The sequence below is a fragment of the Panthera leo genome, chromosome D3, assembly GCF_018350215.1.
Source record: "Panthera leo isolate Ple1 chromosome D3, P.leo_Ple1_pat1.1, whole genome shotgun sequence".
NCBI lineage: Eukaryota > Metazoa > Chordata > Mammalia > Carnivora > Felidae > Panthera > Panthera leo.
The window spans coordinates 50,650,885-50,663,081 of record NC_056690.1 but is presented as its reverse complement, the minus strand read 5'-3'; the positions used below and the strand labels follow the sequence as shown (position 1 = coordinate 50,663,081).

General features: G+C 37.7%; 1 pseudogene; it reads left to right on the top strand.

Annotated features, from left to right (window-relative positions):
- The first annotated feature begins 299 nt into the window (after window positions 1–299).
- Window positions 300–11,491, top strand: LOC122203116 (annotated as a pseudogene).
- Window positions 11,492–12,197: the final 706 nt, after the last annotated feature.

The window sequence follows — 12,197 nt, the reverse complement described above, 5'->3', positions numbered from 1 at the left end:
GTAATCTCTATTGAAACCTTGCTTATCATTTCAAGCTACTTATTATTATAATTATTTATAACACTTTTGCATTTTTCCATTACTTTTCTTAGCACCACTTTCAAATTTATTGTTAAAACACTTATTCCACTGAAGTAATGAGTACCACTTTTAAGTTTTTGATAATGGTTTCCTTTCAGAATGGAATGAAGGCCAGTGGTTTAGTCTCCATTTCCTTTTCCCCATGTAAATGGAAACCATCACAACCTTTTCCCTTGTTAAAACCCCTTACAGAAGATCTTCAACCCAGTGTGCCAAGAATGGGTTACAGGAATGATGACAAGGGTCGGAATCACCCAGCCCTGTGGGCGGTTGAACAAACACCCTGGTCTTGGAACTCCACACTAGTCACCCGGCTGCAAACAGCCCTGAGCATTTACCATGCAACACTTCATTTCCTCTGCGATGCCACATTGCAAAGACCTGCTAGAAAGTCCTGCTATAAATGCTGCTCTATTGCTTTCTCTTCAAAGTTGTGGAAAAAGTTTGAAATCCAGATGTTTTCTCCTTATTGTATTTAATGTATTTCTGCATCCTAGATATGTGTGGGTTTCTTTTTCATTGTTAAGTATCCGAGCTTTTATCAGAATGTGTTTATATTCCATTCCTTTTAGTAACATTTGACAAATCATGGGCCATTTGAGTTTACAGAGTAAGTTTATTCTTTAGTTCGGAATGTTTTCTCTCATAATCCTTTTGCATATTTCTTGTAGATTATTTATTCTAATTCTTCAGAAAAACAGCAAGTTTTCAATATTTTTCTGTTCGTCTTTTATATTTATCATCTTTCCATTAATTTGTTTTTACCTCTTTTTCTTTTCCTCTGCATTCTAGACAACTTCTTAATTTAATCTTTTTTGTAATTCTTGATCTTCTGCTATGTCAGGCCTGTTCTTTGTTTACAACAGGTAAAAATTTTATTTCTACTTTTAAAAAATTATAACATTTTTATTTACCGTACCTAACAACTTTTATATTACCTTATATGTCTTGGCACACATATTTTTTCATCTCTGTTATCTTATGTCCTCTCTTTCCTATAATATTTTATAAAATTTAATTGAGTTCAAAAATTTCTAGTGATGAAAGCTACAATGAAATATGTATATATTTGTTATGTATGTATAATTTATCTTTTCTTCTGGTTAACAAATCTGTTTATAACTTCCAATTTTTGTTTGTTTGTTTTTCTTTTACATTTGCCAAAACGGTGACAATTCCATGCCAGCATCTCCTTTTCCCCAAACAAACAACTATCTGATTTAGGCACCTCATTCTTTGATTGAATGCCATTGTCTTCCTCTCATTTGATCTGAAGTTGTAAAGTTAGTTGATTGGTTGTTTTTTCAGTCAACTAGAAGGCTGAGAAATACAAAGAACTGTAGCCAGTGGAAAGACTGCCTTTTAGTGTTCCTATAAATAGAAAAGATAAAAATATCTTTGGTTACAGGTCAGATCCTGTATCCTAGTGCTGTTACCTAGTGCTGTATCCTAGTGCTTTTTTATTTCAAAAAAGAATTTCTGTGTTTGGAAAAAAAAAATAAGTAAATCTGTCAAAATCTGTTGTCACTCACCCTCTGCTTCTACCTTCCTCCACAAGATCTGGCCTCTGGCATGTCTATCCCCAAATTTCACCCGGTCCCCTTCAAAAGGAGGCCACACCACAGAGGAGCCTGAAGCTTTGGACAGATACTCTTTTCCTTTCCAGAGTTAAAGCCCTAGAATATACACTTGAGTTTATTTGGATCCCAAGTCCATATCTTTTTCTACTACAGATAACTGGCCCTCACACTCATATGAACACCTTTAAAGAGTCTTCCATCCCCATTGTGCCCAAACATTGTTAAACTAATAGCTGTTTGCTTGCTCACTGCCTGCATGACTGCTGGATTGATTAGAGGAGCCCCTATTACTACAAGCAGGCTAGTGTTTGGGATGCCCCTTTCAAATAAAGATTCTTATTGTTGATCATGAGGATTCCTGGAGCCTGTGTGATTATATTTCAATATACCAGTCAATGAAAAACATGGTATCCCTATCTCAGTAAAAATTCCAACTATGTATTCTATCCAATCAAAAGTATCTGCTGGATTTCACTCTGTTTCTTTCAAGGTGATAAAAAGGTAAGTGATCAGTGGGGAATCTGTAGATGCAGTTTTAACATGATGTTGAAAAGAAAGTATGGGCACCAGGTCAGACTTGTGACCCATTTAGGGTACAGAAAGGCCTTTCATTATGGGATATTCTGCCCATAAGACTGAGTTCAGGGCTGGCCAATAGAATGTTATGCAATGATGGACACGTTCTATATCAATACATTTGATACACTAGCCATTAGCCTCTGGTGACTGTTGAGCACTTGAAATATGCCAGAATGACTGGCATACAGAGGACTGTATTTTAAATTTTATTTAATTTTATTTAATTTTAATTTAAATATCCACATATATTGTACAGCCCACAGCTAATCAAATCATTGGCTTATTTTTAGCCAACTTTTCTCCCCTAAATCTAATCTCCCAATTATCCCCAAAGCCACTGGAGTTTATTTCAAAAAGATTTTGAAGCAGGTATTGCCTTTATTACAGTTTTTCCCTAAGAGATCACTCTCAATTTTAAAGGACATCGTGTATTAGGTCTAGAAGGTTGAAGGGCATTGACCTCTTCTCTCCAAGAATTCTGAGCCTTATCTAACAGTGAGACCACAACATATCATCAAATATGAGTTAGCTGGAGGACTGGGACCCCTACAAACTTGACAAGAACATTAGGAAGGAACTGAGCTCTTTTATCTTCACATTGTTTTTTCTTCCCCCTCCAGAGTCCCTTCTATTCATAGAAGAGTTCTGAAGAGTTTACCATCACTGATCTCAGTGGTCCTCATCCTCCCTTCCCAAGAACCAGCAAGATCCGATCTCATAAAAACAAACACCGAAACCTCATGTTATTTTTTAAATGTGTGAGTCTTACTATAGTTGAGATTCAATTTCGAATCTCACCGTGTCTGTAAAGTAGTGCATTTTCATTGTCTCTCACCATTTTCCACTTCTGAGTTTAAAAACAAAACGAAACAAAACTTTCTGCCTAATGACATATTTTATGCACAGCATGTGGTTATAATTAAAATAATACCATTCATTCCACATACAAACTATTTTTCATCTTGGGAAAAACACTGATTACTCCCAAGGAACATTGCTGCATGGTAGTTATTACTTCACCATTTCACAGATGAAGAGTGGGAAAAAGAAATAAATACAGACTAAAAGGAGTATCTGTGTGGATGCAAGAATCAAAGTTAGACGTTTAAGGTGTGTGATTTTTCATCTCAACCTCAGACCTGTCCTCTCTCCATTTAGGGTTGTAACCATAAATCACCCTCAATTAATTGTAAGCATATTTTACATAGTAAATCTAAACTCCTACCAACAGACAGCCTTCCTCTAACCAGAAAGAAGAAAGAAAGAAAGAAAGAAAGAAAGAAAGAAAGAAAGAAAGAAAGAAAGAAAGAAAGAAAAGAAAAAAGAAAGGGAGGCTGTAATTAGCCAGATTATCTTCTTAATTTCATCAACTATTTTGTTGACTGGTTCCATGGGAAAGACTCAGAAGTGGATATTTGTGGAGCAAGGTAATTGCTACTTCCTCCCTGACCTTGTTTTAGTAATCTAGAAAATATCATGAAACCACAAAGCTTATGCACCATCACGATTTACAAATTATCCACACACAAAAATGGCAGTTTCTGCCCCAAATTTCTATCACCTACAGAACCTGCCTCATCACTACAAAGATAACTATACATGATGGTGTGTGGATGGGAGGGCTTGTAACTATTTGGGAATCTTTAGGTTCATAAGGAAGAGGGGAACTTTTCTCAAAAGAAACATCAAATTTTCTTTTCTCACAAGAAAATAAGATCTTTGAAGATTTTACTTGAGTGGAGAATCTCAGTTATAAAAATCCTGTCCACGTGGGGGTGCCTGGGTGGCTCAGTCAGTTAAGCCCCCCAACTTGAGCTCAGGTCATGATCTCAGGGTTTGTGGGTTTGAGCCCCGCATCGGGATCTGTACTGACAGCTCGAAGCCTGCAGCCTGCTTCATATACTGTGTCTCCCTTTCTCTCTACCCCTCTCCTGCTCACTCTTCTCTCTCAACAATGAATACACGTTAAAAAAAAATTTTTTTTAAATCCTGTCCATGTGGTTGTACCTATGCCCAACATATCTCTTTCCTTCCTAACTATACTTATCTTAGAAACCCTTTCTCTCTCTCATAATGGCTAAAATTGTGCCAATAGAGTTTTATTTCAGTGAATAATGTTCTTTTAAAATCCAAATTTTTGGAGAATATTATACATCTATCCCTTTACCAGTACTCACCAAGCTATATTAGAGAAATTCGACGTTAAATTTGTGGGGCAGCAAAATAACAATTATGTGCAATAGAGCAGACATATATGACATGGCAAATGTAGGCTGGTGGTCTTCAGACTATACCATATGTAATATCACATTCTAGAATTTGAGAGAAATGCACAGTGTGGGGCCCCACCCCAGAGACTCTAAATTGGCAGGTTTGAAATAGGCATAGGAATTTGCATTCAGGCAAGTTTCTTAAGGTGATTCCATGCCTCATGCTCAATTCCAGGAAATGTTGTCCTCTGAAGGTGTGCACAGCACAATCCATGCACTCTACATGGGGCCCTGGGCATCACTCATTCTCATAAGGGCTTAGGTAATTTGAATTAATGGAACATGGGGTATCATAAGGAAAGGGCTAAAATGGAAAGACAGCTGAATATTTGACAATGGCCGAGTGTCAAAGGTGTACTTTGCCATTTAAAAATTTCATTGAAGTTAGGCTTTGTACCCAGGAGAGTAGCAACCTTTTGTTTTCTTCCTCTTCTTCTTCATCCTCCTGCTCCTCTTCTACAAAACTCCCTATTCTCCCAGCCTGGAACCTGCTTTATATAGTTCCATATCACCTAGACAAAATAATTTTTCTATGTTGCCTTGGGAGTCCATCTATCATCTTTAACATTACTTCAATAAGAAAGCTTATAAAGTACAAAGAATCCAACACACATTTCCCTAAGATAGAAATTTAAATGCATACTAAAAAGAAACCAGACAGATAAGACTCCTAGAGAAAAATAAAGCAACTCTACATTATCAAGAAGCAGCATGTAAACTGATTAACTTTTCTCTCAAAAAGAAAAAAAATCAGGAGGAACATATTAGGGAGTCACTGCCACATTCTAGGGTTTCCCAAATCTTTGTAATTGTTCCTTAGAAAGTTTCAATTAAAGTGTTCTAAATTTTTAAAATGCAATATAAACTCATTACCAGATAAGCACAAAGGAATATTCTAAAGTCACTTATGAATGGATTTTGGATTATTCATCTGCTTCTTTCCATTAGGACAGCCAAACTGTAATTAATGCCTTTATTCCCGTGTTACATAAAGCGTGGAAGTCAGACGTGCAGCATCCGCATCCCCACCACACACCAGCTGAATCCAAATCTACATTTCAACAAGTTTTCTGGTGATTCAGATGTACATCAATACTTGAAAAGCACCATTCTGTCACATCAGGACTTAACCTCTGAGGGACCTCAGAGACTGTATGCTATGGGTACTCTCCGATGTTGGTGATATTAAGTATCCATGGGGGGGTCTGAATACTTACAGAGATTGTGACTTTAGAATGCATTTTCAGAAATAAATCCATTTTTATGAATGCAAGTTTATACAAGAAAGATGTTCTTGGGGCTCCTAGGTTGCTCAGTTGGTTAAGTGGCCTACTTCGGCTCAGGTCACAATCTCACAATTCGTGAATTCAAGCCCATATGGGGCTCTGTGCTGACAGCTTGGAGCCTGGAGCGTGCTTCATATTCTGTCTCCCTCTCTCTCTGTCCCTCTCTCCTACCTCTAAGTCTCTCTCAAAATAAATTTAAAAAAACATTTTAAAAAATATTTTCTTATTTACATTTTAATTCCTACTAACGATTCCTACTAAAGTCCTCAACTTGGTGGTTGACCCATGGGTAGTTACTGGCAGAGTCTCTTTTAAAAGACAGTAGGACCAAATATCATACTAGCTAAGGGGTTTTAATACATGTTCAAAAGCACATTTTACTGCAAAATAAATGCCTGTTCCACCCCTGTGCAGTAGTAAACCTAATAATTAGAGTGCCTGATGATTGGCCACTTTGTATGAAAATACAGAAGAGAAAACTGTTACATTGAGCATCCATAAATGTTTTTGGTTGTGAAATCCAGAAAGAAATTTTAATTGTTGGCTTCATAATTCCCCATCTCAAACATCCTAAACCATCAATAAAAAACACCAACAAAACTGTGAAAATACATACAATAAAGTGGGTGGGGGAGATGAAGCAAAGGATAAGAGGGTTCATCCAAAACTGATAATTTTTAAATTTCTCTTTTTAATTTAAACCATTTATTTTGCTTGGTCACTGGCTTCCTAGAAGGTAGGCTCCAGATCCTCAAAACTGGGATTTGATTTCTGATAGCTTAATCCTGACATCAGCTATGGGTTTATCATGGGTCAAGGACAGAGTTTCTGTTCTTTGGGAAATATTTCCTTCACTTTATCCCTTAACTATAACTGTAGCCCATACCGAGCCGATCAGCATTAAAATATTCAGAGTTTTTAAAAGCAACATGCAAAAAAGTTTAAGTAGATGAACACAAAGCCATCAGCATAAACAATTTAAAACACTTTCCTTTAATGAATTCATTATGTATGTGATGAAAAGGCTTATTTTTATTCACCATAACGAAACACCAAAAAGACAATTTTGATGACCCAATTTTTGCTCATTTAAATTATTTTATCTTTAATTTATTTTGATTTACTGATTTCTTATTGGTAACTTTACATTATTCCGATTTATGACAATCTGATTTCTTCTCACATCATTCTTACATTGATAATTTCAATCATTTTAACAGTCTCTTTTCTAACATTTTGATATTTTCTAATCAACTACAGTATTGTAAGTAACCAACTTCTCACAGACAGGATTTGGACCTACCATTAGTATGGAAATGTCATACATTCAGCAGAAAAAGTTCACTGCTAGTATTATTTTTTGAAAAATACATACCATTACTTATATGAATAGAGCAAAGGAAGATAGATACTTGTGATTTGGCTCTTATAACTCAAAATCTTCATTTATGGTTTATAATTGCATATATTTAGTTTGGCTAATGTATGGAGGATAAATATAGCTAGATATAACTTTTGAGCAGAAATAAATATAGCTTGATTTATAGGACAATGCTTTTATTAGGAGTTAAAAGCTTAGCTATCTCTGTAAATATACAAACAGATATATGCAACCATGTGCAGTGGGTGTAGAGTCTATCAAGTAGCTTAATGTTATCAAAATACTCCAGTGATAATGAAACTCAAGCCTCAGAGAACAGTAAGAATATTATTCCATATAATGTATTATGCATCAATAGTTTCAGGCGGGCAAATCCTACCAGCCACTCAGGCCACCACAACAGTTAGTGAAAAGAATATTAACTGATTCATGAAATGGAAAAATAGAGAGAAGAAAGGGAAACCAAAGAGAAATCCCTACATTGCTCCTTTTTTTTCTTTTTTTTCTTTTTTTCCCCTTCTGGCCATCGTTTTCAGTCCACCCGGAGTCCCATGGTTCTACTCTATAGACTCTATGCTCCCACCCTCCACTCTCCAAATCTGCATCTGACCCTCCCTCTGCCTCCACTTCTCTTCTTTCATCCTTTTTTTTTAATTTGCCATCAACACTCAAAGCCAAGTATGTACTTGTTGTCATTCAGTCCCAGATATTGACTTGTTAAAGCCTCTAATTCAAATCAATCCACTATTATGACCATACTCTAATTCCATTAGATTAATGATTAATATGTATCCCACAGCCTATGACATTAATTCCACCTGAGCAATATTCTTTTTTTTTTCCTGCATAGAAAAAGTACTTTGTCACAAGCAACAAATTTTAAAGATTTGCTGAAGTCCCTTTGCCCTGTAATAGTATCTAGTTGTCATTTCAGGAAAGATAAATTGGGTCCATTATCAGGAAATAGTGGCTATTGCCAATTTTTAACACCAAAACTGCACCCTGATCTTCAAAATCCCTTTCTATTGATTTCTCTCATATCAGATTATGTTGCACAGACATATTTTACACAATTTAAGATCATTTATCTTTGCTTCATAAGAAATCGAACAGTTTTTATTGATGTTTACTCGGGGGCATGTGCTTCATTTCTCGTGTAACGTACGAAAAACTAATGTACTCTTAATAGCAGACAGATTACACAAATTTGCATGGGTATTTTGAAAAGATAATACCAAACGGGTTGAAGTAGCACAGAGAGAAAATTTTTTCAACTTCATTATTTTCCAAAGCAGCAAGATTACCAACCAGCTTTGCAAAACTTTCCCTGTTGAGCTTAAACATACTACATGCTCAAGTGTTTTAATTTGAATTTTTAAATATGGAGGAGGACTTGCTCCTGAGTATCAGGAATTTGTCAACTTAATTACACAATCCCAGTAGTTTTGTGAGGACACATTAGTAATTTCCTCCTGGCTTTGCTAGCCCCTTGCTTCCCAGCCTTGTATTCTGAAGGTCTCTTGCTCTTTGCTTCTCACCTCTTTGACTTACAGACTCTGCTGGGAAGGAGTTTCCTTATCAGGCACACATCACAGAGATATGTTAATATGCCTGCTCACCTTTTTATTGTTGCTATTTACCTAAAGACAAGAATTCCATGTAATTTTTAAAAACTGATTGTCAAAAATTAAATGTTCAATAGGAATGCTGTGGAAATTTTGTGAAATAAATTTGGTGGGTGCAATGGGGCTTTCTGTTCATTTGTAGTTCATTTTTTTAAAAAGCCTTAACATTTTAGGCACAGTGACCCAATGAAACAATATCACATGATATATGTCCATATACATGTGTGTGTATGTGCATATGCATATATGTATAAAAACATTCGACATGTATACTTTTTTTAAACGTGAAGAGAAAGAATTGAGAAGTAAGTCTTCTTACTCCTTCAGCTTTCCAGTTAGGACCTATCTGAGCTTGTTTTCCTACACCCTTTGTCTCCTGATAGCTGCTCCCATCCACTCCCCATGCCCCTTGGTGTGATCCAAGAAACAAAATGTTGCAATCCAATACTATGCCTCAAACAGTCCCCATCACACAGTAATGTCACAAGGATTATGAGAAAAAGTCATCCAAAATATAATTAGCCCCCTTTTGTCATTGCCATACAATGACATTTACAGTAGTCTTTTTATGATAAATATAAAGCATTCAACCCATACCTATTTTTTTAAAACAAGAGTACAATTCAATAGTCTATTGTTGAAACCTTAACTAGCTTTTGCAAGCTAGACTCGAAATTATACACTGAACCTAAATTATGTTTGAAATTGGCTCCTTTATATAGTTTAGAACAAATGATTTCCAGATGAGAGTCAAAACTCAAAAATAGAGCCTAGAATTCAGAACTGTTCTGTTGGATTATAGAATTTGTAGGCTAAGGCAAAATGAAGGCTCAAAATCTGCTGAAAGCATGTATTTTTGGTCTCTTCTCCTAGGAGAATGTTCATGATAGATGCTATGGAATTTCTGTCAATTCCTAAAATAACCAAATATTCTACTTTTGGAAACCTAAATAAATAAAAAGAAACGCAGCTTCTTTCACATAACAGCATAAAGTTAAAAATCAAAGTTTGGAGCTAAATCCATTAGCTGGAACAGTTCAGAGCAGATCGAGGCACATGGGCTGCATTGCCTCTATGCTCCCATTCCTTCCACGTTTTGGATTTTTTCTCCCTCTATTACCAGATGTATAGTCTCCTGCCTTGGGAAAGGGAAATATAAAAACAGTGCATGTGCTTCATGCTTTCACAGAATGTTTCTCTTTTCCCAGACCAAAAATGTTGCAGAATCATAAAATAATTTCAGATTCACATTTTTTGTGACTTTATCTATCCCTATTTCAGCACAGAGAATGTATGCAGTAGCTTACTGATGTAGAGACAATGCAATATAGAAGAAAAAGGCCAGAATTTTGATTTGGGAGAACTGGAGTTGAATTCCAACTACATTGTCTACTAACAAGGAAAAATCTCTCTGAGCTTCAATTTTCTCTTCTGCAAAATGAGAATACTACCTCGTTTTCAAGAATGTTGAAAGGGTCAAAACTAATGTACATAAAGTCAATAACATAGTCGTTGACACATAATAGGTGGTCAACGTGAGACCTGTTATGTTACTGGTATAATAGGAACAAACAGAATTCCCAGGCCTGAATTCTCATTTATTCTGCAATACCTCCCTGGATCTCTCTAGATCCAAGAGTCTCAAAGGTACCTATCATAATTGCTACTTATGTCTAATCTCCCTGTAAGAAGACACCCTGTTTCACTACAGATTTAGGTCTGCACTGGAACTTGGTAGTCACAATGCTGGAACAAATGGAAAACTAGCCACCCTCACATGGATCAGCTAAGCCACACATGACCTTTTCCACCTTTGCAGTGTTCCTTTTGACAAACCTTATCGTAACCTACATTTTAAAAGTACCAATAGTTTTTCATGCCTCGGCTTCATTGCTGGTGCAGGCCATAAGCTGTACTCACCTTGTGCCCCAACTCCCTACCCCCGACCTTAGCCAGGTCTTCTAGGCTCTGTGTGGTGGGCCTCAGGGTAGGGTGGCCAGCATGGACTCTGGAGGCTGGGGCTGCACCCCCTAGTTCGTATCTCTGAGACACTCGGGCCTGTGTGCTCAGAAGCCACCTTGATGAGGCCCCATGGCCCCAGGCCAGTCTGTAACATCACCTCTTCTGAATGTGCCACAAAGCAGATCCTTGACTCCCCACCCAGGCCTCCAGACCTGGCACAGAGGGACAAGGTCACCTCCTGCCTCACCTCCCTTTCGCCTTAATCACCAAGCACCTTTTCCCATACAGTCATTGACTGAGGAAGACTCGGAAACTGCCGGGCCATGCAAGCCAAGCCACGGACGCATGGGCAATCACCAGAAGCAGCCAGGAGACCAGGGTAATGCGAGTGGCAGCCACCACCATAGGATCAACTTCGACAAATATCACCTACATCACTTTGGAAAAGTTGGTAGGAGGCATTACCAGGTAAAGAGGAACCAGAGCTCTGCCCAACTGATAACCTTGATACAGCGTGGACTTTAGTCGGTGAGCAGACACGGGTACATGCTGTCAAAAACAAGACTGGAGCTGCTCCCATCACTGATGTGGTCCGATCGGGCTACTGCAAAGTTTTGGGGAAGGGAAAGCTCCCCAGACAGCCTGTCATCGTGAAGGCCAGATTCTTCCATAGAACAGAGGAGAAGATTAAGGGGCAGTGGGGGCCAGATGCATCCTGGTAGCTTGAAGCCTTGTGAAGGGAGGTTCATTAAATGCTAACAGGTGCTTTTCAATCAATCAATCAAGTACCAATAAATTATAGATAAATATGTACCTGTGGTGCAAAGTCTGTTTGAATAAAAACTACACTAGACACACGAGGAAATAAATCTGACGAATCTGTCTCTCTTCCCCCACTATTTCTCTTGTCTTCTTCCTTGCCCCTTTCTCACCCATGGAAGGGCCAATTCTAACCTCACTCCACATCCCACCTCAAAGGTCACCTCTTCCTTGAAGTCTCAAGGGGCAATTCCAGCCTCCTTTACCATATCATACTACAGTTACATATTTTTCTTGGTACTTATTATTGGCAAACAAGTGCAAAGCTGTCGCCCCTGCAATTACACATGCCAGGAAGCTGGCAATGGCTTTCATCTTCTTCGTCTATAACAGGAAGTCATCTCAACAGTCACATTGGCCGGCCACATACCTTCTGTTCCTTCTGTCATTCCCTTCATTCCTGACCTTTCGTGACCTGGCACTGCTCACTTGGCCCACTGCAAAGCCTGGAAATTGGTCTTCCTGCCTCCAGGTCTGCACCTCGGCTATTTTTCTCCACACTATTAACAGAATGTTCTTTTTAAAGTACCAATCTCTTCATAGCACCAACTCTGTAGGTCTTTTTCTTTGCATTATCTACTTCATAAAATCCCAAGGCTGGGGCATGGCTGCAT